Source organism: Nothobranchius furzeri, chromosome 4 (genome assembly GCF_043380555.1).
Source record: "Nothobranchius furzeri strain GRZ-AD chromosome 4, NfurGRZ-RIMD1, whole genome shotgun sequence".
Taxonomy (NCBI): Eukaryota; Metazoa; Chordata; class Actinopteri; order Cyprinodontiformes; family Nothobranchiidae; genus Nothobranchius; species Nothobranchius furzeri.
In genome coordinates this window covers 17,386,754-17,414,634 of record NC_091744.1, presented here as the reverse complement: position 1 = coordinate 17,414,634, position 27,881 = coordinate 17,386,754, and the positions used below count along the sequence as shown (strand labels likewise).

At 40.7% G+C, this 27,881-nt stretch overlaps 1 protein-coding gene and 1 long non-coding RNA gene across 7 annotated transcripts in view; one reads left to right on the top strand and one right to left on the bottom strand.

Annotated features, from left to right (window-relative positions):
- Positions 1-254: 254 nt before the first annotated feature.
- On the bottom strand, positions 255-27,831 carry LOC139069599 (uncharacterized). The gene is made up of 3 exons (XR_011520273.1): positions 27,700-27,831; positions 2,077-2,121; positions 255-1,660 (listed from the first exon to the last, which is right to left on the bottom strand). It is a non-coding gene; the product is annotated as an uncharacterized lncRNA (long non-coding RNA).
- Positions 25,553-27,881, top strand: part of sorbs2a (sorbin and SH3 domain containing 2a) — a 67,136-nt gene continuing 64,807 nt past the window's right edge. For 2 of the 6 annotated variants that reach the window (XM_054743761.2, XM_054743757.2), the window contains exon 1: positions 25,554-25,916. The gene's annotated coding sequence lies outside the window, so the exon portion shown is untranslated. Of the gene's footprint in view, positions 26,154-27,881 lie in introns of all 6 variants that reach the window. The other 4 variants (XM_054743762.2, XM_054743758.2, XM_054743742.2 and 1 more) reach the window with 3 other exon arrangements.

Sequence of the window (27,881 nt, the reverse complement as noted above, 5' to 3'; positions counted from 1 at the left end):
CTGGAATGAAGGATTAACAATGAGGACCAACCTGCACTGAGGGAGCTGCATTGATGTTTGTCTGACTGCACTCATCCAAAAGGGATAACTGGAAGGAGGTAGCGGCTCCATCAATGGGGTGTGTGTGTGTGCCACATTCCTCATTTTACCGGATTGGGTAAAGCTCCTCTCCCTGATCTGCAGACCAGATCTTTGGAGTGTTGGAATGCCTGAAAGGTGAGTTTTCCATGGCTATATTTAGTGGGTGATAACATAAATTATGTAATCATGTTCCATACCGGTCGATTGAGGGATTTCAAATCCTCTTCTCACACACACAGGAGAAGAAATCAGTTAATAGCTGAGACTTTTACTATATAGAACAAATCTAATGCTTTAATTAGTTTCACTTTGGGGAATGCATCTTGCTGAAGCAGAAAACTGTGCTTAGAAAGAGAGGTGAGATATTTACATGTGCTTTTAGACATGTAGCATGTCCTCTGCAGAAAAAAATAAAAAAATAACACTGCAGTACATGGCCCCCTCCCCAGTTTGCTGACCAATGATGTTTGGAGGTCAGAATCTCTTGGTGATGGCGTCTGCATCGCAGCTTCTTCCACAGCACACTATCATACCTCAGGAGACACAAGGGGGCCATAATGATAAATATGAGCAACAATTCATGCAGTGCTCAAGTCTAGTCACACGCTTGCAGGCACAGGCTGGTGGTTCTCACTAGATAAATATGGATGACTCCATGTGATTTGTCACAATGCAAAAACATGTTGCTATCTTAAACGCCTCGAATGAGCATCAACTGTTTGATAACTGAGATGTACTCAGACTTCACGCCGTCTGATTTTTTATTAAGTGACTGCATAACGTCTTTATATAATTGTAACTGTTTGTGTGATCTGCAGATGCATAACCAAAACAAACACGTTTACAGAAAATCTTTTGGACCTTAATCAGTCTTGGTTTGTGTTTTTCCTCGCTGCCTGGTGCTAGCTAAGTGCTGACACGTGTCTCTTCTCACTATAAGTGGTCCCCAGAGGCAGACAGAACATCAATACTGAGGTGGGATCAGCAGCATGGATGTACCACTGTGCTGCTCGCTCTTTGCAGTGCAGTTTTAGTGAAATGCAAGGAAGGGAATTTTTTTTTGTTTGATTAAAAAGTGCCAGACACAAAGAGGGATGTAAGTCAGCTGGCTAATGGAGAAGTTTTACATGAAATAATCCAACACATCTGTCTTTTCTAAGAAAAGATGTACAGTGCTCAGCATAAATGAGTACACCCACTACATTTGTCATAAATCCTTTAGTTTCCTTTCAGAATCAACATTTTCTATGAGATACCGTACTACTAAATACTCCCACAAATGTGGGCCACTGATTGCAAACAGGGTTTGTTCATCTGCACACACACAAAGCGATTTTCCTAACAAATCCATTCAAGTCCACGCTGCAAAAATAAGTACACCCCGATCATAGTCTTAGGAGAAAAGCTACACTTAAGACTACAAAATTAACAGGCATTCAACCACAGGTGAGTCCGATGATTCATTTAAGAGATGTCCAGCAGACAGGTGACTATAAAAGGGCGTTACTTACCGAAGAAAAGCCCTTCCCATTTCATGCTGTCAGCAATGGCTCCATGTGGAAGAGAAATGTCACAAAATCTGAGAAAGAAACATATTTCTTTTCACAACAAAGGTGAGGGCTACAAGAAAATCAGCAAAGCTTTACATATAGGTCAAAATACTGTAGCAAAGACGTAAGAAAGATGGAAGTACAACCATCTTACAGGAACGTCATCTCGACAGGAGCGTCTTCTGGTCAGAAGGGTTGAAGAAAACCACCATGCAGACATATTAAGGACATTTTACTGACTTCCTATTATTCTTTTATAGAGACTATTATCACATTTTCCATCCCCTGTTGGTTTTATTCTGTCAGCCTGCAGTATAGAAACTGTCTACAGAGCACCGTCTCGGATCATTGGACTACCACTGCGAAACGTAACTTCTCAATGTGACCAGCATACAGGAAGTTTAGCACAGAAAATCATTAAAGACCCATCACACCCTCTTCTTACTGTTTTCGAGTGGCTGCCCTCCAAACGCTGACGTCAATGCCCATGCTGTAAAACACAGAGGAGGAGAAGTCCCTTAGTTCCCAGAGCTGTGCTTCTTCTTAATTCTTAGTGCCGATAAGGGGAGCGTGCATTACTTGTATGTGTGTGTGCATGTAGTTACATGTATGCATGTGTATTTGTGTGTGTGCGTGTGTGTGTGTGTGTGTATCTGTGTGTGTGTGTGTGTGCGTGCGTGCGTGCGTGCGTGCGTGCGTGTGTGTGTGTGTGTGTGTGTGTGTGTGTGTGTGTGTGTGTGTGAGAGAGAGAGAGAGCCAAAGGTTTACTCATTGTTGGTCATTCACATGTGAGGTTATGACATGAATGTGTATTTAGGTTTTATGGGTTTTACGAATGTGTAAATTGGTTGGGTTTTTAGAATTTAGAGATTTTAGTGCCGGCTGCTTCACAATGCTGTCTCGAATTGCCCCTCGGGGACTAATAAAGTTGTCTTGAGTCTTAATTCTAGAATGTTTACCTCTTTATACTCAAGATGTCAAATGATATAAAAGCAAGAAATAAATAAAAAGAGAAAATCTAATCAATTGCTGAATCCAGGTTCTGGAGGTTTCTCCCTGTTAAAGGAGAGTTTTCCTCTCCACTGTCGCCACATGCTTGCTTAGTAAGGGGATTGCTGTAAAGTCACTGACACAAGTCAGTGACCGTTTTTGGAACACAAGTCAGTGACTTGATGCAATCTGCTGGGTTTTCTGACATAAGAAACTTAACTAAACTGGAAGTACAACTGATAAGTAGGTTCAACTGGAATGTTTACTTTGTAAAGTGCATTTAGATGCCTCTTGTAATTTGGAACTATATAAATAAACTGAAATGAATTAATTTACTGGAGCCTTGTGATTATAAATGGAGCTGATGATTAAATTACTCAGTATAAATGTATGATGTTTGTTAAGTTGCAAAAATGAGCTTTTTTCCACAAATGCGCATCACTAGCAACACCAAGACAGGGCAATTCAAAAAGGACCTTACCATGAACACCACGACCAAAATCATGTTGACACATTTTATTAAAATGCCAATATTTACAATAATTAGTTTTGTAAAATTGAAGGACATCTAACTTGTGAAGGGTAATTCTGAGGAAGATCCTACATGTCTTAGATAAATCTAAATAGAAAAACAGCAGGAGGATTGTCACGTTGTGTTAAATCAAACTCATTGTGGTCGAGGGCTGAATTGTGTTTCAGATCAGTTTTGTTGCTCATCTCTTCGCTGTGTCTTAAGATCAGCCACAAGCCGCAGATGCTAAATCATGTGCACATTTGTATTCTTTTAGTCATTTTGTGACTTAAACATGCTAGTTGTGGTTTCTCTTCTCTGTCTCCTTTGACAACAGGGCGTAAAATCCTGAGTTTGGGAGTTGTGGTTGTTTTGCTGATTTATTAGCTAATATTTAACTAGATTACTTGTCTCTTTTCTAAGATAGCTGTGTGTTTGTGGTGCAAGCTGACTGAGTAAGTAGCTACTTTGTTGTAAATATTCTTTTATTGGATTAAAGCAGTTCTTCATAGGTTTTTGATTAATTTTGAAGCTGGTTTGTTTTGGAATTTCAGTATTCGTGGTCAAACTCATCACTTCCTGCTTTCCAAATATGAACTCTCTCTCTTTTTTTGTAAATAAAAACGATTTATTTGTTCATCCAAATTTTCTTGATCTCTTCTTTCTAAAGCAATTATTTATCCATATCCCTACATCAAAAACAAAACATGAGACATTTTGGGGGCTGGTCCGGGATCTTTGTTTACTGATTTGGGTTTGGTAGGGTGTGTGTGTGTGTGTGTGTGTGTGTGTGTGTGTGTGTGTGTGTGTGTGCGTGTGTGTGCGTGTGCATGTGCGTGTTTCTGTGTTTTGTGTGTGTTAATTTGGGTTGTTGTCTGGGAAGATGCTAATCAGATGTGATTTGAACTACTATGTCCCTCTAGGAATTCATATTTGGATCTTTTAAACACAAACTGTTGTTGACATGCTTGTACATTGATCCACTTAAATCCCTTCCACTGGAATACATTCATCCTCTTTCAGCTTATCATATAAATATTTCTCTGGGTCACGTAGACAAAACTGATTTAGTGGACAGAGTTATTTGATGTAGCAGTGAAGAGCTGCTACCAAAGAAGGAATAGGAAACACAAGAGCAACATTCCTCATGCCAAAGAAAGGAACAGATCACCCTGAATTAAAACAGCAGAAGGAACAACGCTCTAACAATAGATTAAACATTAGATTAATAGTATAATGAGAGGGACACATTCTGACTCAAACCGCTCTTCCTCTCTTCATTTTGTATTGATGTCTGACAGTGACTCACTTTATTTACACATGTAGGGTCTTAGTCATGAGTGTGAACCTGTGCACGATTATTTGCATGTTCGGTCTGCATTAATCTCCTCCTTTTGGTTGCCAATAAATGTCCCCGCTCTCTCTCTCTCTCTCATGGAAAAGCAGTGGATTTATTGAGCCATTACTTAATTAGAGACCCGAGAAGAAGCTGAAAACCTATTCAGTGGATTTACAGCCTATAAATACCAAAAGTCATGGAGAGAAATCTGAGGTACATTTTTCATAATGGTTTTCACTTATTGGCTCATTAGCATTTAGGAAAGATTTAAAAATCCTAATGATTTTATTGACTATGACAAGCATAGGTAGTTTTTTTAATTGAGATATGGAACATAAACGGCTGGTAAATGGTGTGAAAATATGATTTACTGGGCCATGCAAGCATTTGTTGTGCAAAATGTAAGGTCAAGCACCTAAAGGTTAAGTGTTTTTTTAATTAAAGCTTTATTTACCGTATATGTCCTTTAAAAATAACAATAAAAGAATAGGCTAAATTACATTTAACATACATTTAATTTGGATATTTATAGTGAATAATCGAATTCTCACAGGCATTACAGAATGATCATATTTATCATCCACGACAAGCTTTTCATTTCACCATGTTAGTATTTTGCACATTAGTTCTCACCTGCTGTGTTGCCTGGAAATGATAGAACCAATATGCAAATTGCAACTGTTTCATACTTCATTTAATGTCAAGATGAAATAAAACTCATTTATTAGGAGGAGCGAGAACATTACTCATAAAAGATCTGCTCATTTTTGTAAACACAAAATAATCCTTCATCTAAAAGATAAAATAAATGCAAATGGAAATCAAGTTTGTGTCACTAAAATAGCCCCATTCGGACACAGAGGAAAATGCCTCTGTAGTAGAGAAACATCCATGTTCATGACTGCTAACAGTGTGTGATCCCATGATTTAATGAGAGTTTTCATTTTCAAGTATTTTACAGCTGTCACTTAATTATTGCTAAAAGTGGTAAATGGCTAGCATTTGTATACTGCTTTCTAGAGGCCTACAACCCCCAAAGGCACTTTACAATACAATGCTCATTCACTCATGCACATGCATTCCCACGCTGATGATCAAAATCAAAGATGGGTGGATAAAGTAAATTCCTTCAAGAAAATAGGTCTGAAATGTTAATCCTGAGTTGATTATAGTAGTTATATTATGTTATAGTTGGCTAGCAGTTCTTCCTCTTGGGTGTTGGCATTAATCCAGTTGTATCTTAAAGACCAAGTTCACTGAGAAACCCTTTTTACTTGTTCTTTTTGGAATATGATTGGTCACTTTAAGCTTAACATGCAGGCTGGATGTGAAAATAGTCTTCTACCCACAGACAGAACATAGATGAGGAAACGATTGTGTTCGAAAACCCAGTCAGATCTACGTTACGTGGTAAATTAGCATTCATGGACCCACCCATATGTGGCTCACAAAGACTGTTGTTTGTTTAGCATCCAGGAAACAAAACACAGAACATTTCATTTAGCAGCTGTCTTTTATCACTAGCAACTCCATCACACAACAGAACTCCTCCAGGCTGTGTCTTTTTTTTTTTAAGCTAAAACATCAAAGTCAGTGGTAGAGTTGTGTTGCTGTTAACCAGTCAGAGGCAACCTGCCGGTTTCTGCTCAACTCTGCTCTGGCACACTTATTCCTGAAATGGGAGCGCCGGAGCTTTTTCCCACAGAGTTCAACTCACAAGGCATGAATTTATACTAGAGACCAGTGCAAATGTGTTGAACTCAGTCTTTAACCTTGATTTTGTTCTGTTTTTTGTCTTTCTACATAACAAACTATAATATGCATACTGGCTCTTTCTTTTACATCCTCTCTAGAGCCAAGTTTTAGATTTTGTTTCAAAGTATGCATAAAACAAATGTTTACTCTAGCTTCCTGAGAAAGCTCCTATTTTCTCAGGTTTTCTCTCAGGTAATCTGACGACAGGAAAATGTTCTGCTCTGCTGAAAGGACAACCTGACAGACGCTACACCAGTAACTAGTTGTGCAACCGTTCATCTATCACAGCGCTTCTCAGTTCATACAGGAGGGCCCCGGTGTACCCACACAGATATGTCCTCTCAGGAGTCTGGAGTGTGGAGGAATGTCGGAACAAAGGTCTGGAGTCTGTGCGTGAAACAGATGTGTGGGAAACCTGAAGAGGCTTCATGAGGAGCAAAATCAAATCCTTTCATGACCCGATAAGGAGAAGGAGAGAGGTGCTTGTGGGGTTCAAGAGTCAGATTAGATCCTTTAAATTCAGAATGTGGCAAAAGGTCAAGTTTGATTGTGTGCTAGCACCGAGATGCCTCTCTGAAGGGGGATCAAAGTTAGGATCTTAACAATTAGAGCTGCATTTAACTAGAAAAAACTACTATAGCAATATTACAGTTAAGTACTGCAATGTTAATATCAGCTGGACTAAAGACACAATTACCTCCCTCCTATCTGCTTCCTTCTAACACTCTTCACCAGCACCTGCTGTCTGTAAATGTAGTCCATCTTATTGGACAATATATTAAAGGAATGTGTGGCATCTGGAACAGTGCCAAATATTTCTTGCAGCCCATTGTAAAAGTTACGTTGTATGTCACAGCGGTGATGGCGGTTCAATAGCTAATAGCATCACTTGAGCTGAGATATGAGAAGAAACCTAAACGTGGATTGTTTTACTAAATTATTTATGAATAGGCCCACTGTCTGCTTGGAAATCTGGTACACGTGGAACTATTGACATAACAGGTTTACAGTTCAGCAATGCCATCAAGCAAAATGATGAAGTTTTGCTTCTTCTGCTGTTGTTAAATGATGCTTTAAGTGATAATTATGATTATACAGACTTTATGCCATGGTGGTTTAGTATAGTTAAAGTTGGCGAGAGCTGAAATTTCCTGCAGTTTTGCTTTATTAGTCACAATAAAATTACTTAACACCATTAAACCTAAACTATAACTTGTCCTGTATATAACACTAAGGGAGGGGAAGATTTTAGAAAAAGCCTTTGATTATATTTCCACAGTGAGACGTTGGCCCTTTAAACTTTTGTTGATCTTTATTTCTAAAGCATATTGAACTTTTAATGATTGGATCATCACACCTAATTAACCCATTTGAATCTGGGCCCACCCTTCTTACGGTTCTACAACCCCCCAAGGCGCTTCACAACACAATCAGTCATTCAACCATTCACACACACATTTACACACCGGTGATGATGAGCTACAATGTAGGCACAGCTGCCCTGGTGAGCATTGACGGAGAGATGCCTGCCGAACTCTGACCCCACCTAACCCTAACCAGGCACCAGCAGGCAAGGCGGCTTAAGTGTATTGCACAAAGACACAACACAACATAAGCCATATTAGGGGCAGCTGTAGTTCAGGGGGTAGAATGGGTTGCTTAGACTTCCCTCTCCCCAGCCATTTGGGCCAGCTCCAGAACCCCAAGGCGTTCTCTGGCCAGCCCTCCAGCATGTCCTGGGTCTTCCTTTATGTCTCCTCCCAGTTGGGCGTGCTCAGAAAACCTCACCAGGGAGGCATCCAGGAGGCATCCTAACCAGATAACCAAGCCACCTCAAATGGCTCCTCTAGATGTGGAGGAGCAGCAGATCTACCCGGAGCCCCTCCCGGATGACCGCGCTTCTCACTCTATCTCTGAGGGAGAGCCCAGACAACCTGCAGAGAAAACTCATTATGTCTGCGATCTCGTTCTTCGGTCACTACCCAAAGTTTGACTTAATCATCAAAATTATAACAAAGGATTGAAATAACTAATTTCTCACGTAATGTGCCTATCTTGTGTATTAGTTTATCCTTTTAAGTTGAATTACTGAAATAAATGACCTTTTGCACCATATGGTAAAATTTTGATTTCCACCTGTAGAACAGCTGTGATGCACATCACACCCCCACAAATCAGGTGAAGACTACTAAAATCATAGGTCAACAAGCTAAGGTAATGACCCCAAAAACTCATCCGCTTCCCATACTTGGTTCAGGAACCTTAGTTTTGATGTTTTTTTGTGTCTCTAAGCTCTTACGATACTCCATAATGAACTTGTCAGGTTTTGTGGTGCTCCACTAAAAAGAATTATGACATTTGGGTTCATAGCATCCCCTCGTGAGCAACAACAACAGCTGATTGGGTTTATTGTGGCTTGAGATGGTTGTCAAGAGATTCCAAATGAAGCATATACTTTCTGCCCCCAGGTTGACATATTTTCATAGTAAAATATGTTTTTATGCATGTCAGATACAAAAAACAAAATATTGCAGTGGCTTCCCCTGGGTAGCTTGACTTAGAGATATTGTTACAACCCCGTCTAGGAGTCATGGCTTGCATCAAGAAGGGAGACCAAACAGGAGTGGGGAAGCAAACAAATGGATTTAATTGGCAGAAACTAAGAAAACTACTAAAGCAATCTTAAAGGTAAAACAAAATGGCCAGAGAGGACTCTCCACCACACAGTACCCTAACCCTAACCCGCAGCAAACAGGAACCAGCAGGCTTTATTGGCAGCCCCACACCCTGAGCCCAGGTGCCTCCAAGGCTGCCTAACAAGCGGCCTGCAACTGAAAAGAACACAACCAAACACAAACAAACACATAAAGACCCAATGAGACAGTGGTGTCGTCAGTTAAAATCTCAAATCATTATTAGACAATAGCCTCTGTTATTGGAACAGGTCTTAGGACATGCAGTTGCTCCTAACCTCGTATAAAATAAAATAAATAATGATACAAACAGCCTAGCAATGGCTATCACTGTGCAAACTGTAATCTTGTGAATTCATTTATAATTAGCCTGAAGAAGGAAATTTGTTACATCTCACAAAACAAATGATGTCCTAAACTCTGAAAGTGGAGTGCTGCATTACGTTCAGTCTATGAGTCGTTTATCATTCTACAAAATATTCATTTGTTCTACATTTAAAATGATAAAAGAACCTAAAGCAGAACCAAAACAGAGACCTATATAACATGTAAAGAATGAGTCATTTACATCTTACTTATGAACCATAAAATGTGAGATTCCATAGAAATATGATATCTCAATCTGATGGATCTTTGAATATTTTAACTAGAAGATCGGAACTTTTTATTGCAGGGATTAAGCGACACTTTGTATTAACTCCAAGGAAAGAGAGAGAGTCAGGTTTAAAATAGTTAAGACATTTATTTCTACACAATTTAAACAAGACTAACTTAAACACTCTGTGTACTGATGGACTAAAGTGGAGTGAGATGTGAAATGATGGTGGTGTGTGTGCGTGGAGTGTTATTCAGAACCAGCGGATCCGGAGAAGCGGTTAGTTCTGAGTGGGAGTGAATGTTTCACTCTAAACTTTAGTAGGAGATTTATAACACACATGAAACGCCATCTGTCGGTCTACGTACCCCAGGGGAAGCTTCCAATCAGATCCTGAATGCCGAGGTCCTCGTGGACCCTCTTTGGTACCAAAGCCAGTAGAAAAGCAGCAGTGCCGACCAAACTAGTCTTGGAATGCTTCCTGGTCATGACAGGTTATCACTGGCATCTCTGAGACCCTGAAGGGGTCGTGAGGTTCAGCTTTTATTCTGAAGGAACCGTTGCGGTCAGGTGTAACTTGCAACAGATTTGATCCAGCTTGTCTGAGGTTCTTTATGGCTGAAGAGGAAGTCCAGATGGCCGGTCCGGGATTTCTCTAGAACGCTTGAACTAATGAAAAGGTGGCGTGGGATAGTTTTTATAATTGTCATATTTTGGTTTACTGGCGAATCAGAATTTGACATGCAAAAGAGGGTTTATACAAACACCACAGAAAAACCACGCCTCGCGCCAAAAACGAAGGTTCTGATTGGATCAGACAAAAGGAAATGTGTCGTGTGACTTTTAACATACGTGTCTAGTGTCTAGTGCAAATGTCCAAGATTATAATGACTTGTAAAATACTACCGATCACAGGATTATAATCTCAAGTAATAACATTGTCATTTCACAGATTGATTGAATATTGGGCTGACATTATTATTGGTAATTACAGAGTTGTTGATTATGTATTTATCAGAATAGTTCTTGTCTTCGCTTGGTAACAAAGGTGAAGCAGTTCAGATGAGCAGAGTGCATGAAAGACCTTGGCCACTACCTCATGTAGATTAGCCTGTCAGAGACTTTATGTCTCTACTCGAGCAGACACAGCAGATCATGACCTTTAGGTCATAAACAGGACATTCATGATGCTACAAACACTGACATGGACTTGAATCCTTTTATAATCCCTATTAGAATATTAACAAACATGCACAATAAATATTAGAGAATGTCATTTCCTGCTTCCTCCCATACTATGCTTCCATTCTCTTCCTGACAAAAAAAAGTTGTTGTAACTCAATTATTATTAATATACTAAATTATTCATATAAATTTTACATCTCTTTTGATTTCAGTAGTTTTATTCTCAGATTTTCTCACCGGTTTTTTGCCACGTCAATGTTTCACCAATATCTGTCTCTCCATGGCAGCAGAAGTGCTCTATAAACTGTTTAAGTGATGGATGGCACTGGTATTTTCACAGGAGAGTACTGACCTTTTGGTTTGTTTGGAAGAGTAGCAGGGCCCAGGCCACTTGGGTTCAAGGTAAATTGAAACATGGAGAATGTGTGGTGGCTGCTTGGAAATATTTAGCTTGTCTTCTTTAGAAAAGCAAAGAAGAAACACTCCAACTAGTCATATTTTTTAGGAGAGTGTTTGTTTATGGCTGTGAAAATAGGAGAATATAAGCAGAAGACATAAAAATAAACTGGCCAGATATAGAAAATCATCAAATATTATGCAAAATGTAGCTTTTACATCCTTTTGTCCTGCCATGTGGGTCTCTCATATAGAAAATATGGACAAACCATCCACGCCCATGAGTTTCTGAAGAGCTGAAGCCCATCTTGGCCATGTCAAGCGTCTCATCACTCCTGGAAAACACAAAAATGGAGCCGAGAGCAGGGCTGTGAGGGTGAGGGCAGGTGATTAACACCCATAAAACTCTGAGCCAATTTAGCTATGAGCTAACCAAAGCTAGCGGAGGTAGGTTGGTGTTTTTAGCCAGAAAACCACGGTTGAGCGTCCCTGCTACCCTCCATCTTCTAGGCCAGGCGTGGGGAATCCTGGTCCTCGAGGGCCGGTATCCTGCATGTCTTTGCTCCAACACTTCTGATTCAGTGGCTGATTCACCTGTTCAGCAGCTCATCAGGCTCCATAGAAGCCTGTTAATCACCTGCTGTTTGAAATCAGGTGTGTTGAAGCAGGGTTGAAACTAAAATATGCTGGATAGCAGCCCTCGATGGACCAGGGTTCCCCACCCCTGTTCTAGGCTGTAACATTTTAATGTTAGGCCGAGGCTTAGGTTTGGAGCAAACAGGGGGCAAAGCTGCTAGGGCTAGTGTTAACCACTCACCAGAGGCCTGTCAATCAAAAGGACACACCCCTAATTATTCATAATTTCAAACTTTAATTACATCTGAACAAATGACTTAATGACAGTAAACTTAATTTATTATAATCTGCTGTTTTTGTCACTTCCATGTTTGTCAGCCAGAGATTGGCCCTTGTTCTGTACTGACTCTATAAACAACCAAAAACGTGAAAAAATCCATCTATTTGGCTATGGAATTATATTCTTAAAACAATCTGTTTTTAAAAGTCCCTGTCTGTGATGTCACAAACAGGGAAAGTGGATTAGAAACATCTCTCATGTGCAAGAGAGCTGTTGCTGCAGGAGCAGTGGCAGCTCAACTCCCAGTCCTTCCTGGTTATCAGAGATTCCATGCTTATAGCAGCTTGAACTGGGAATGGGTGAGCGTGGCCAGCTCCAGCTTGATTTCTCAAAGTGACAGAGCTCTGAAACAGCTCATTCTGGAAGGTACTGAAAATGCCAAGAATAAAACTCCTGAAATCCCTTTATGCAAGAAGGATTCATTGTGAACAACTTCATGAACTTGTTTTGTATTGAGCATTAAACCAATATAAAAGTCAGACTATGTCTCATTTAAGGTGGTTTAACATAGCGTTGCTTATCAACAGACGTTTCACCTGGTCAGCTCTTAGACATCAAAGCATGTCTGGAATGAAAGCTGTAGTACTATGATGTCACTGCCCGACAATGTTCTCTTGCACTCACATGCCACCCACACATCCAGCACCAATGTGCTACTTTAACATTGACCAGATGAGTGGACCTTGGTATCAGCTGTTCCAATTGTGGTTCTCTTTGGAAGGCAACTGTGGAAAGATGTGAGAGTGCCACCACTGAGATAAAAAAAGTTATTTCTCACAAGCTTCATGCAACGGGCTGTATAGTCCTTTATTGGGCACTATTTTGGGAGCATTCTTTGATAGGGTTTGGACATTAGATAATAAGAGGCATGAAGTGGATGCTCAAATACGCCTGGAATACGACTTTAGCATAGATAGCTACTCTGTGTGAACTGCAATGTTGTACTTCTGTGATCATGGTCATATTCACTATATCTAGTAACCAAGGTCAGCTTGTGGATTGCACTCCTGTCAACACACGGACTCTCCAAAATGAGTGATGAACAATGACAGCCACCTTGACTATAAATGTTTTAACCTCTTTCTTGACTCCATAATGTGACCTCATGCAGTAGAAGAGTAAAGCAGGACTCACTAGCCCGTTTTCCCCCTGGTAATGTGCTTGCATATGGTCTACTGCTCTATGTATGTCTACACCTGCCTCACCCATGGATCCCTGCATACCAGTCCTAATGAATCATCATCATATACCCATGCAGACAGTATGTCTATGATAACATACCACCTATAAAAAGGCACACTCTTGACAACGTTCAATAATCTCTCTTTATTCTAGAGATTGTGTTGAAAGACCAAACACTTGTAGGCCAGCATGCACACACACACACACACACACACACACACACACACACACACACACACACACACACACACAGATGTGATCTTGCTGACTCCTCCAAAAGGTCATCTATCAATAACGTTCTAAATTTGTACACCTTCAAAGGTGACAGAGGAAAGCGCTCTTTAACTGCACCACTGGTGTCTCGAAGCATTAAACGGTAAAACATGGCATGCAATAAAGATTATGCTAAATGTTCTTAATCATCGCCTGCTGCTGAGAGGGAGCTGATAATGGTTTTGCTCGTATTTTTGATTGTTTTGTGTTTGCAAAGTATTTTGCAAACTACAGAGGAGATTTGAATGAAACACTCAGAAATTAACTATGGGATGAACATTTACAAGAGATGGCGGTGAGAACCTGTACTAGCATATTTACAAGTAATTGTCTTTCTTAGCCAATCTCATTTAATGTGGCTACCACAGCAGTAAGCTAAACATCGATGTGGTTGGAGCTGAGAGTGATCCACAATACACGCCATGAGTGGTTGTTGCCAAGTCTGTGTGTCAAATTTTTACTCAGAGTCAACATTCTCTGTTAGCAAAATCTTAACGAATCGTCCAGAAAGTTATTATTACAAAACCGACTGATGTTTGGAGTCAACCTGGTTTAAGATGGCCAACATAGCCAACAGTCAACTGTGTGTGTGTGTGTGTGTGTGTGTGTGTGGGGGGGGGGGGGGGGGGGGGGGGGATCAAGCTACATTTTTGTGTTTAAGTAGCAGCCAGTCCTTTCACATACCCTGAGCGTTGCATATTGTGCAGCATATTTTCTTAAAGGTTTGGCATTAATCTTGAAGTCAGTTAAATAAAATCAAATGAACACACGGCAACAAATAAATGTAAAATCCAAGTTCTGACCGATAGCACAAGACTGTATCGCTGTTGTCTAAATCTAGCAAAAACAAACATACCTTAATTAACTCTATTTCAATTTGAGATTATCTTAGTTTGAACCTCATACATGAAAGGTAGTTGGTGATATTAATTCCTTCACATAAGTTCTTTGATTTGAAATATTTGGCTGCTCTTACTTTGAAGGATATCGCAGACATCCAAAATCTTTTGATCTGATTCTAATTTTGTACTGAGACTTTGCACTGAAATAGAAGCACATATATAATCAAGAGACAGATGAACCAAAACATGTTATAAAGTGCTATAAATAAAAAATATTCAAGCGTTTCATGTAAAGGCTTTATTTTCTGGCATGACCACTGGATACCAAGCACTAAATGTAAAGAACTGGATTCAGTCTATAAATAATTCTAGAGCTTGGTGTCTGTGAGGATGCAGACAAACACAGGAAGAAATAATCCCACAGCTAAATGATGGAAAACAGTCATTGGTTAGTTTTTTGCTTATAGAAAACTAAAGTAATATAAAACAGTTTTCTTAAGGAGCAACACCCTTCATTTCTTTTCTTTAAAAACATGGCGAAAAACTGTGCTAATGACTTTATTCATCAAACAGACAGTTTCAAGTGGCACTTCTATCACAAATGTTGAAGAGCTAAAATAGGATTTCAGAGAGAAATAGGTCAGGAAAGCTTAACAAATCACCTTTAATGCTCACAAGGTGAACCGTTTAACTTGCTAAATGGAATTCTAGGATTGTCTGATAATTTAAAAATGGTTTAAAGACCAAGTTCACTCATTTTTTTCACAACGTTTCCAGTGGTCTCTACCATAAAAGAACGCCTCGTGAGTCAGTCTCTATGAGGAAAAAGCACTGGTGCTCCTGTTTCAGGAGCTAGAAGTGAGCCAGAGCAGCGGTGAGCAGCAGATGGTAGGCGCCTGGCCTTGCAAGGCGATGTCTTGCGAGGCCAGATGCTTACGAGGACACTGTCCTTCCTTGGTCAAAGTAAACGGTAAATGGAACAGACCTTACATCACGTGGCCACTTCTGTGCTTCTATGGTGGTCATGTCACATGATACGTGAGATAACGTTATATTTTATACGTTTAAGTTTCAGTATAAATGCATAACAAGCCTTTTACTTTTTTAATTGCGTATATATTGGTTAAATTAAATATGTAAGCAAACATTTTAGATGTAAGTCAGAGGCGGAGCTGGCCTAAATGGCGCCCTGTGCGAGATCCCCCGTGACGCCCCCCCACCCCCCCCAACACACACACAAGAAAAAAAATTACACCTACAACTTTGTTTCAAATTGCGTGGAGTGTATTATATATAACAACGTTTGCTAACTGAATACAACATCCAGCTCCTGGCCACCTTCTCACCACTTGTCAAAGTTCTACTGAAATAGTGATGATGACAACACCTGCCATCGCCTTCATTCCTGGGAAATATGAAAGTAGTTGGCACCTTGGTAGGTCCTCTTCGAACTAGCTCTGTGCGTATGCTGTCGGTAATTGGTGATGGCCACTTGGCTGGGTCTGAAGAAAGAGGCTCATCATCACCTTCAATGGGACTCATTGGTTGATCGTTCAGGCTTCTCTATTGACAGAAAACAGAAGCGTAACTCAACACATTGCTATGTGGACCATTTCACATATTCTATTAAAATACAATATGTGACATTCAAATTTATCTAATGTTTGCAGGACACACACACACACACTTGTGCAAAACTTACCTGACATATCTTGTTGGGGAGATGTGGCAGCTGGCTGTCCCTCATCAAGTTCACATATACTGGTAGGTCTCTCTATTGACAGAAAATGGAAGCATAACTCACCACATTGCTATATGGAACAATTCCCATATTTTGTGAAAATACTATTTAAATGTCTATAGCTAAATGTTTGCTGGACACACACACACACGTGCAAAACCCACCTAAAGTATCTTCCTGGGGAGATGTGGTGCCAGCAGACTGTCCCTCCTCAAGTTCAAATACTGGCCTACTGGTATGAGCAGTGGAGGTAGATGGCTGTTCCTCAGTGGCAGCTGATGTCATCCCAAAACATCTGCGTAGGGCTCCTGATGTTGCATAAAACAAACAATACAATCTTCATGTCACGTCTGTTGCTTTAGCATTTTAATTAACATGTTACAATGAGCATTTACAGTTTTCAGCAGTGGTGGAAAGAATTCTGAAAATCTGTACTCAAGTACAAGTACTGTTACACTGCTAAAATATTACTCATTTACAAGTAAAAGTACTGGTGTTAGAGAAATACTCAAGTAAAAGTACAAATTATTCATAAAAACCTCAGAGTATTATTTATTTTTAATGGCTGATGTCACCATCACTTCTCCAGACCGGGGCTGCCTGGAAATTGTGTGTTTTCCTTTACCAAAAGTTAAAACACCAACAATCTATTAATCATTAATAATTGATAAAATACAAAACAAGTGTTTTTCCCTAATTTTTTTGTCATTTTAAGTTTTTATTTCCTTATTCAGCAAATGTCTCCGGCACACAAAGAACTAAATGACCAGAGGAGCCACAACTATTGATTAAATATCCATGAATCCGTTTTAACTGGTTAAATTCTTCAACTCTCCCACACTGCTTCAAGGTCACTGTTATGGCGTTTGAAGCGTGCCACAACCCGTGCACGCGGATTGGGTCCACAGCACGCGTGTGAACGGGAATCGCGAGCGAAAATATACATGGCAGCGCGCGTGTGAACGGGACTCGCGAGCGAAAATATACATGGCGAGAGGTCATTTGTGCACTGAGAGGGAGCAAACTGTGTCTGTGAGCGCACAAGGATGTGCACAAGTGACAAACCTGCGTGCGCGCGTTGTCAACGAGCACACGGCAGAGGAAAACGTGCGCGCTCGGCAGCCTCTCTGTGCGCTCGGTTTCTGACTCCTGCTCGCTCGGCTGTAAGGGCTTTTGGCACTCTGGAGGCGTGGCCTGTGGCAGATCTTCTCTGTCCTCTGATTGGTTAGTTTACCTCGCACTTTACCCTCTACCTATCTATATAAAAAAGTCTGATATTCAGTAGTTGCTGGCATAGCTCAGTTGGGAGAGCGGGTTACTCTTGCCCCGGAGGATACAGGTTCGAGTCTGGGCAAGGAAAATGCAGTAGATGTCATGTTAATTTTTCTTAATTCCAGGTATTTTACAGTTGTGACCGTTCAACTGTCATTAAACGTCTGAATGTTTGCTGGGCAGTGTTTTAAAAAGTGCACATAAGCTAGATGGTTTTAACCATATAAAATTACATTTTTTGTGATACTGGAAAAATACATACTGAAATAAAACTACTGATTGAAAACTTTATGACTGTGGTTGTACAATATATGACTCACTAATACACTGCAAACTCCCTTAGAGTGGGGCTTCCAGAGAGAGAGAGAGAGAGAGAGAGAGAAAAGTTCTTGCCTCATTAATGAATTGTTTATTTTTTTTCAGTATTTAATTGACAAATTATCCTTTCAAATAATTAATTGATGAGTTACATAATTGTCCATTTAGAATTGTTGAATGGACTGAGTCAAGTTTGGTGCACTTTATATATTTCAAAACATGTTTTTTTTTATTTTAATGATGCATATAAATAATTTAAATGTTAATTTAATGAAATATTTCTATTTTTTCATTACCTCACCCTTGTTTTGACACAACGGGACCTTGCTGGATAATATCATGGAGAAACTATTTGTTCACAGTACATGGCTCAGTGAGGATCTGTGTACCAAAGGAGGAGATACTCAGAAATCTGTCTGCAGATTGTTACAACCTGGGACGTAATTTTTGGGGGGGACGGGTGGGACATGTCCCCCCCACTTTTTCAAAAGGCAGTTTTGGTCCCCTGCACTTTTTTCCGTCCAAAAACAATGTTACGCTCCATTAAATGGATTTGGTTGAGCACTAGGACCGAAACGGAAACCGGTTTACTATTAGACCCCAAAAGCTAATCTATTGGCTCTGCTGATACTTGCTAACGTATTATTGGCTGTTGCTGCTGTCACTCAAGTTGTAAACAGTCAGAACGTGCTCACGTTGTTTTGCTAGTTTGGAGCCGCTAGGGAACACCGGTACTGAGTCACATCGTCAACTAGACGCTGTGTAATATCAGAGCTCAGCTCAGCTTCCATTACATAACATTTGAATAAGTGTTCATTTGTGAGTCTTTGGTAGTTAGGCACAGCCAGGAGGCAGCATGTCAAGAAAACGAAAAGTGGATATAAGAGATTTCATTCAAAGTCAAAACGTAAGTTGGAACATGTGACAGACCTGCATTAAGCTCAGACTCACCTCCTCCTTCACACACATACTCAAAACTAACTTTTACAAACTCATCTCCTCCACATAACTGACTCCTCAGACACATTTTGTTCGTATTATTATAATAATTATTTTTTTATTATTACTATTATCATCATAATTATTATTACTAGTAGTAGTAGAAGTGTAACTTCAAAACTTTTATCATTTAACTTTATTGTAAACTTATCTATTGCAATGTATATTTTCACATTAAAAAGCTCTGAAAAATGAACAGTATCATCATCGTCAACAGATCTTTTTAAGCTTAATGTCAAAGATGTACACTTTTCATTAGATTTATCTTATTTTTTCCATTTATTTTTTGTGTGTTGAAATGCAACAACTGTTTAAACACTTTTAAGGGAAAAACATATTTAATATGTTTTTATACACTCAAATGTTAGGGTGATGATCATGTGTAAAACATTAGTTCAGCATGTCCTCTAACACAGCAAATGAACAAACGGCCAGATCTCAGGAGGGACCGTTTATGTATAAATAATTTTTATACTTTTGACTAGGCCTGGGAAAGTAACACATTTTGCTGGACGATATTTTGTCCAACAAATTGTTGATGATAAACGATATTGTCAACATTATCTAGACCAAAATAACCACTAATATAATGTTAATATATCATAATAATGCAAGTACACCCTTTAAAATGCAACAAAGAAACCTTCATTTAACATTGAAATGTCCAGAACCAGAACTTCTAAATGAATAAAAATAACAAACAAAAATTAAATAAAAAAGGAATCTCACTCCCTGTTAGAAAATGTTGCACCAAAAACAATAAAAAAAGACCCAAAACAATAAATACAATGGCCTATCCATTGTCAACAGCCAAAACTGCACTTCAATAAGGATGGAAAAATTATTGATATGGGCACGTGACGTGTCAAGGGGTCTTTACATAACACCCCCCACCCCAAATCCGCACAAGCCTGCTGTGTCCCCCCCACTTCTGAAATCAAAATTTCGTCCCTGGTTACAACCCAGACTGGAAGTGGTGGGCTGTAATAAGAAAGGAGACCAAACAGAGGAGTGGGGGTTCAACAACTGATTTATTTAACAAAAGTAAGGATTTACTAAAGCAAGTTAGTGAACAGAAAATGGCCATCTCAAGGTTTTACTCGGATGTCCCTCAGCAGGGTGCAGCACTGTTGAAGGTCATCTGAATGAAAGCTTGATATGCAGTTTCTTTATGAAAGTGTGTAAATATACAGTGTGGTTGCCGTACATATGTTGAGGTTCTCAGACATCGGGCTTCTTTGCCCAGGCCTTCACTAGTGGGCTATTTTAAAAGTTGGTAAGGAGAAAAACCACAGCATATAGCTGATTGTTTACAAATGCAAAGAGGGGAATCACAATCAAAATGCTTGTGTTCTTGGACCAGATGAATGGAGCGCTCCACATGCACTCAGAGATGTTATGGCTTCTGTTTCTATAACTTCACATGCAGATATTTGAGGTTTGCCAGAAAGAAAAGCTGGCCTGTACACTTTGCAGGGCACAATGTCACCAATGCAGAAACCCCTGTCTACCATGATGACCATCTCTAGTTGTAGCATTTTCAACACACCAGATTCCCAGGTTGGTCGCTGATAGTTCCAGCATACAGTGCTGAGACAAAGGTCACTGGCCTATGTGGCACAATCCAAATGAGCCTCTTCAGAGTGCAGTTGAACCTGAGGAAAATATATGACTCTGGAAGAGAGGGGAATATGGCCATTGACATCTCAGATAAGTGCAGTCAAGAATTACTGGTGTTTGGGTAGTCCTGAACGTGTTGTGATGCCCCCACCGTCTCATTGGGTTTTCATTTGTGTTTAATTGTGTTTTTCTTCTGTTGTAGGCAGCTCGTTAAGCAGCCTTGGAGGCACCTGGGCTCAGGGTGTGGTGCTGCCTACAAAGCCTACTGTTTTTCTGCTTTCACTGGGTCTCTCCTGTGTGGTGGAGAGTCCTCACTGGCCATTTTCTGTTCACTAACTTGCTTTAGTAAATCCTTACTTTTGTTAAATAAATCAGTTGTTGAACCCCCACTCCTCTGTTTGGTCTCCTTTCTTATTACAGCCCACCACTTCCAGTCTGGGTTGTAACAATCTGCAGACAGATTTCTGAGTATCTCCTCCTTTGGTACACAGATCCTCACTGAGCCATGTACTGTGAACAAATAGTTTCTCCATGATATTATCCAGCAAGGTCCCATTTTTGTCAAAACAAGGGTGAGGTAATGAAAAAATAGAAATATTTCATTAAATTAACATTTAAATTATTTATATGCATCATTAAAATAAAATAAAAACATGTTTTGAAATATATAAAGTGCACCAAACTTGACTCAGTCCATTCAACAATTCTAAATGGACAATTATGTAACTCATCAATTAATTATTTGAAAGGATAATTTGTCAATTAAATACTGAAAAAAATAAACAATACATTAATGAGGCAAGAACTTCTCTCTCTCTCTCTCTCTCTCTCTCTCTCTCTCTCTCTCTCTCTCTCTCTCTCTCTCTCTCTCTCTCTCTCTCTCTCTCTCTCTCTCTCTCTCTCTCTCTCTCTCTCTCTCTCTCTCTCTCTCTCTCTCTCTCTCTCTCTCTCTCTCTCTCTCTCTCTCTGGAAGCCCCACTCTAAGGGAGTTTGCAGTGTATTAGTGTGTCATATATTGTACAACCACAGTCATAAAGTTTTCAATCAGTAGTTTTATTTCAGTATGTATTTTTCCAGTATCACAAAAAATGTAATTTTATATGGTTAGAACCATCTAGCTTATGTGCACTTTTTAAAACACTGCCCAGCAAACATTCGGACGTTTAATGACAGTTGAACGGTCACAACTGTAAAATACCTGGAATTAAGAAAAATTAACATGACATCTACTGCATTTTCCTTGCCCGGACTCGAACCTGTATCCTCCGGGGCAAGAGTCACCCGCTCTCCCAACTGAGCTATGCCAGCAACTACTGAATATCAGACTTTTTTATATAGATAGGTAGAGGGTAAAGTGCGAGGTAAACTAACCAATCAGAGGACAGAGAAGATCTGCCACAGGCCACGCCTCCAGAATGCCAAAAGCCCTTACAGCCGAGCGAGCAGGAGTCAGAAACCGAGCGCACAGAGAGGCTGCCGAGCGCGCACGTTTTCCTCTGCCGTGTGCTCGTTGACAACGCGCGCACGCAGGTTTGTCACTTGTGCACATCCTTGTGCGCTCACAGACACAGTTTGCTCCCTCTCAGTGCACAAATGACCTCTCGCCATGTATATTTTCGCTCGCGAGTCCCGTTCACACGCGCGCTGCCATGTATATTTTCGCTCGCGATTCCCGTTCACACGCGCGCTGTGGACCCAATCCGCGTGCACGGGTTGTGGCACGCTTCAAACGCCATACACTGTGAGTTAACATAGCCGTTGTGTGCTGTGCAGCACACTTAACGCAACACGATGACATCATCAACTTGTACAGTGCTGAAAGGCGAGACAGTCTCAACTTTCAGCTAAAAAAAAGATCGCTCTAGCCATTATAGTTTTTATTTTATGGCAGTTTACAGTTTAAACAGGATCTTACTAACAGGGCACCTCCAGCGGCCCGCTGCCGCTCCGTTTTTCGTGGGGTAAATAATACGTAGCTCATTTCCGGAGTCCAAAAAGAAAGGCGAATGGCGCCGGCGCGAGACCTGCCGCCCGCCGTCAATGTATTTAGCAAAATTCTCAAAAACTCATTTTAATTTGATAGTGTTTGGTTATCAGCCTTTCGGTTTTCCCACTCTTAGCTTTTCATAAAAGCTCATTTGACAAAGAAAAAGCTAGCGGTTGGAAGTAGTTCTAATTACATGCAACGTAAGAAGCTAGCAAAAGACATTTGAAGGGATCATCATAGTGTCACACAACCTCCCTCTCAGCCGTCAACCTCCTCTAGGGAGGCACCGCAGAGCCGCTCAGACTCCATTACCCAACATCCCTAGCGCCAGGCCTCCGTTTCACGTCACCCGCCAAACCTATATAAGGAAGTGCCGCACAACGCCGGCTCACTCAGTCATCGTTCTCACCGAACTTAACCTAGAGTCTTAACCAGATCAGCTCAGATCACGAAGCCTGTTCAGATCAGACCAACCAGATCAGACCAGCCAGATCTCAGAATCCTGCCTGCTCGTACAGATCAGCTTCAGACCAGGAGTCGCCGTGTTCAGCTGTGTCACCATACAGCTGCGCACCCGGCTCCCAGATTAAACAGCGTGTCCATTCAACCCGGCGTCAGTCACTCCGCGCTTGGGTTAAAAGCCACGCCACATCCAAACTCTCGCCCCGCTCGAGTCACCCCGTTACACATAGCACCATGCAAAACGTACAGATTAGAGAGGTTAGTTAATCAATAAGTTGGGGGACAGGCGGGAAAAATACCAGCTAAATAATAAAGAGATGCATACCTGCATCTTTTCCTCGTTTCTCCTCCTCTTCTTTTCTTTTTTTCCGAAATTGGGCACCAGATGGCTTCGACCGTTTCTTCTCCATTATGTTTGTGAGTGGTGATATGTGAAACGGTACCTGTATCCCTCCATCATCACTCTCCCAGATCCCTCCGCCCCCCACCTGATGAAGGGCGCTATAGAGCGCACTACAGAGGCGCGGCGGACACAAGGGGGCGCAATAAATCCCAATATAAACTCAAACAATGACTTTGTTGTGCTTTTATTACAGAAATATTATTATTATCATCACTCATCACTATTATTATTATGAAGAACATGTGATTTCTATGTTTTGTTGATGTATCGTTTGATGGAGAAAAAAAAACAAACAAAAAAAAAAAGGAAATTAAATGCCGCCCCCTCCAGACTGCCGCCCTGTTCGGCCGCACATGTTGCACATATCAAGCTCCGCCACTGATGTAAGTCCTATAGCTACAATAAGATGACTTACATTTAAACTGGAAATTTTCCCCCAAAGTAGCTGCCGGCTCCTGATCCGCCATCTTTTTGAAATCACTGCGCTGTATTCTGGTACATTTTTGACCAAGGCCAGGCTACAAGGCATCTTCCATGTGTCCTTGCTCAGCTAGCTAAACGGCTAGCAAATGGAGAATACACGCCTTGGTAGAACATGAACACTGGAACACGCCTTGGCGGTTCCTGATGATGTGTCTCCTAGGAAACCAGGGCGGGACCAAGACATCAAGGCAAGGTTACTAGGCATTGAGAAACAGTTACATAAACACCAGTTTTGCTTCCTGATATTTGGACATCTTGCCTCGGATCGCCTAACAGTAACACGACTTTACCACTGACTCCATTTGCTCTGCAATGCGGATGTTTCATCTCCACAAATAACACAAGCCTGAAAGAGTTCTACCATGTTGTGGAGTTGCTAATGCTAACAGTTAGCTTCTACTACAGAAAACACGTGTACTACTCCTGGATGCTAAACCAACAACAGTCTTCCCTGTTATGAGCCAAGATGGGTGAGTCCATGAATGCTAATTTGACAACATGGCGTTCAGTTGTCACTGGCGTTTCTAATCCGAGCGTTTCCCCGTTTATTTTCTAGTGGTGCCTAATAGAGGACTATTTTCATGTTTAGCATGCATTTGAAAGAATGACTGACTATATTTGAAAAATAAGTTAAAAAAATTGTTTGTCAGTGAACTTGGCCTTTAACATTTTCTTGGAAACATGACATTGACAGTCTGAGAAATTTACATGAAATTATTGTGGGTGACGGAGGCACAGGAGTTAAGGGCTCGTCCCGTAATTGGAAGGTTGCAGGTTCGAGCCCCGCTCAGCTTGTCCCTGTCATTGTGTCCTTGGGCAAGACACTTAACCCCCACTTGCCTGCTGGTGGTGGTTGGAGGGACTGGTGATGCCTGTGCTCGGCAGCATCGCCTCTGTCAGTGCGCCCCAGTGCGCTACATCATAGCTCATCCCCACCCGCGTGTGAATGTGTGTGAATGGGTGAAGGACTGATTGTGTTGTAAAGCACCTTGGGGGGTTTCAGGACTCAGGTGCTATATCAAATACAGGCCATATTGGGGAGCTCTCTTTTAATTGACTATTTTAACATTTTGCATTCCCAAATAAAAAAATAAATACACACAACCTTTTGTCCGATTATAGCATTTTTCTACCTTACAGAGCTACGGGAATGTGGCAGAAAATTCAGAGATATTACATTTTAATGTGATACTTTTATTGTTGTAACAATATAAATGTTACATTCTTGCGATATACTTTCATGTTCTTACCATATCATGTTCATGTTTGAACTATATCCTGTACATATATACGCTTGAATAACATAATTGTACAAGCCTAATTTTTATTTGCAGTATTTATGTGTGTTGATGTGATAGTGCTCTGATTTTATCTTGACTGGGTGGCAACTCTACTTTGCTGTACAGAGCTCCTATACAGAAATTGGGTTTGAAAAATGAAAGTTTCTTGTGAGGACCAGATATCTGGTTCTCAAGAAAAACTAGCTGGTGTGTACTGGGAAGAGGTTTCTTTTGTGCACAAGATTTCCTGTGCCCACCACATCATCTGATATGCACCAGATCGTTTCTCTTGCAGACCAGGCAGTGTGTACAAAAGGATATGGTGTGCAAGAGAAACCTTTTAGCCTACTTCCCTTTAGATATTTCAATTCATTTCAGTTCAATTCTATTTATAAAGCGCCAAATCACGACAAGAGTCGTCTCAAGGCACTTCACATAATAAACATTCCAATTCAGGTCAGTTCATTAAGCCAATCAGAACTAATGTCTCCTATACAAGGAACCCAGCAAATTGCATCATTTGGAAGTTACCTCAAGATGCTAATTCATTTTTTCCCTACCAGATATCCGGTGTGCACCAAATACTGTCTGCACGCTTTTTTTTAACCTAAGTCCCTCCAGGGATTCGGTACATGCGCACAAGACATCAACTTTTTTCCCCTTAGGGATTCCACACTTTCTTAAAAGGAACGCAAGCTCGAGTTCTCTGCAGGCACTGATCGAACTACGGGCGTTACCATGGCTACACAACGACCCAATGGGAAGCTCGCGCTCCTCAGTTGCTGAATGAAACAAACAGTGGCCATTTTGCTCACGGAGCCAGGGCATCATTCACTAATAACGAAACGGAAGCGGAATATTCGGACCATTTTTGGACCAAAGCGCCTGCTGTAGACGGGCAGAGAGCTGGCACCGCGGTGCGACTGGCGCATGTAAACGAGGCCATGCGGCATAATTGTGTCGCCGCTCCGCCTTCTCCTCCTCCTGGGAGGTTTGTTTCCTGAGCTCTGGACAGCTTCACCGTGTTGCTTATACGGGGCCCGGTGAGTGACCCTGAGAGCTGCCTTCGGCTATGGTTGACCGACACCGGACATCCACGCGCGTCGTTACGCAGGTGTAAGGTTTCATCACTCGGAAGCTCTACTTCCAACCCCACAGAAACGCGCAGAGTGTGTTACCACTCCTGTCGACGTAGTCACTTGAGTTATTTCATATGGAGGAGGAGGAGGGCGATTTCATTTAGCCTTGCACGGTTTGAGGAGCAAGGCAGTTGTTTTAGGGTAAGTACATCCGCTTATAGTCACCCTGCAACGCGTCTGTCCCGCGGCGAACCGCTGCTACGGCATCTGTCTGATGCGACAGACAGGTTATTCTAAATGTCCCTGAAGGCGTTGAGGAAAACAATCGTCTCGACTGAGTGAATCAGCCTCTTGGTGATGCGGTTTTCTCGCCCGTTTCTATAAATGTGCATTCCTGTGGACTGGACTGGTGTTTTCTGTGCATCAGAAGATGCGGTCGGGATGGTGAATGCTGCAACCACACGCTTTTAGCTGTGGAAAAGGGACAACGCTGAACGTAGGAAACAGCACTAGAAAAAGATGCGAGTTTAACAAGCCTAAAAATGTTAAACATGACCTGAAAGAGCCAGGTTTAATCCGGTGTTGTACACCCAAAAATGGGTATAATGACTTCCAATTTGTATTTTCTCAGCGATAGATTACATTATTGCTCTGTGTGTATTATAAACTATTTAACAAATGTGTAGGATATATATATATATATATATATATATATCGCTTTAAATAGATACAGATTTTTTCCTCCACAGTCCTCTTAGGTTGAGCAAATGTTGAACACCATACAATACAACTGTGTCTCCCACCTGGGGTTGGGACACCTAAGGGAGGTCCCCACAAGATTGCAGGGGGTCCCCATAAATATTTAGTGCAGAGGTTTTGAGGTTAGCAATATTTGATTTGTAAAAAATTACATTTCTAAAATCCAAATAACACACGCTACGTTATGATAAAAAAAATTTAATCTAAAAAGTATAACTGTAAGTCTGTTCTGAGTTTATAAATGATCACATTTCATTCCAGTAGGAGTTGGGGTTCGGGGGCCTGTCATGGACACGGGCAAGGGGTTACCATGCAAATAATGTACCATAGAATACCATGCAAATAATGTACCATACTAGCATACCTACCATACAAATAATGTAGCATGTATAATCACATAATATCTTAATATTGTAGATAACTGTTTGAATTGCTTCAGATCAGTGTCAAAATTGTAGTGGTTTTATTGTATCGCGTATTATTGGACACACCTGTTTTGAGAAATAGATGTGTAAAATATTTTTCTCATTCTAAATGTGAAACTTTCTAAAACAACATTTTCAATGAACTGCTGTGAAAGGTTTGAGTTGTGATTAGTAACTTGTGTGACTAGCCATTGGGTCTTATGTCTAGCCAAAACTAATCTCTGTTTCTCAAAACTAATGTAGTTTAAAGAGCTATTTACAACATAAGTTATTCCATTTTCCCTAAAACCTGCCCCAGATTATCGGAACAATGCCACAGATCCAATACTAACCTCTAATGAGTGAATGAATTAATGAATGAATGAATGGATGGATGGATGGATGGGTGGGTGGATGGATGGATGGATGGTCATTGTTGCAAGGAGACTTTGTACAACAAAATTAAGATGCAAGTATTCCAGTGCTACATAAAAGAAAAGCAATATGAGTATATAAATACTACGACCATATAAACGCTACGATATAAAAACTATGACCATCTAAAATACAAATGGTATGCTTACCTGAATGTTTAGTGTTTTCCCACATTCAGTATGCTGATCGGCTTTGTTGCTTTTTTATGTCGTTTCTTACAAATTGTCATTTGCTGGTATGAAAGCATGACCTAATGAGGAAAAGATTAACGGACTAGTCACAAAGGATGGTATCTGCATGACCTATTTGAATGTTAGGTTATGGGGAGGGG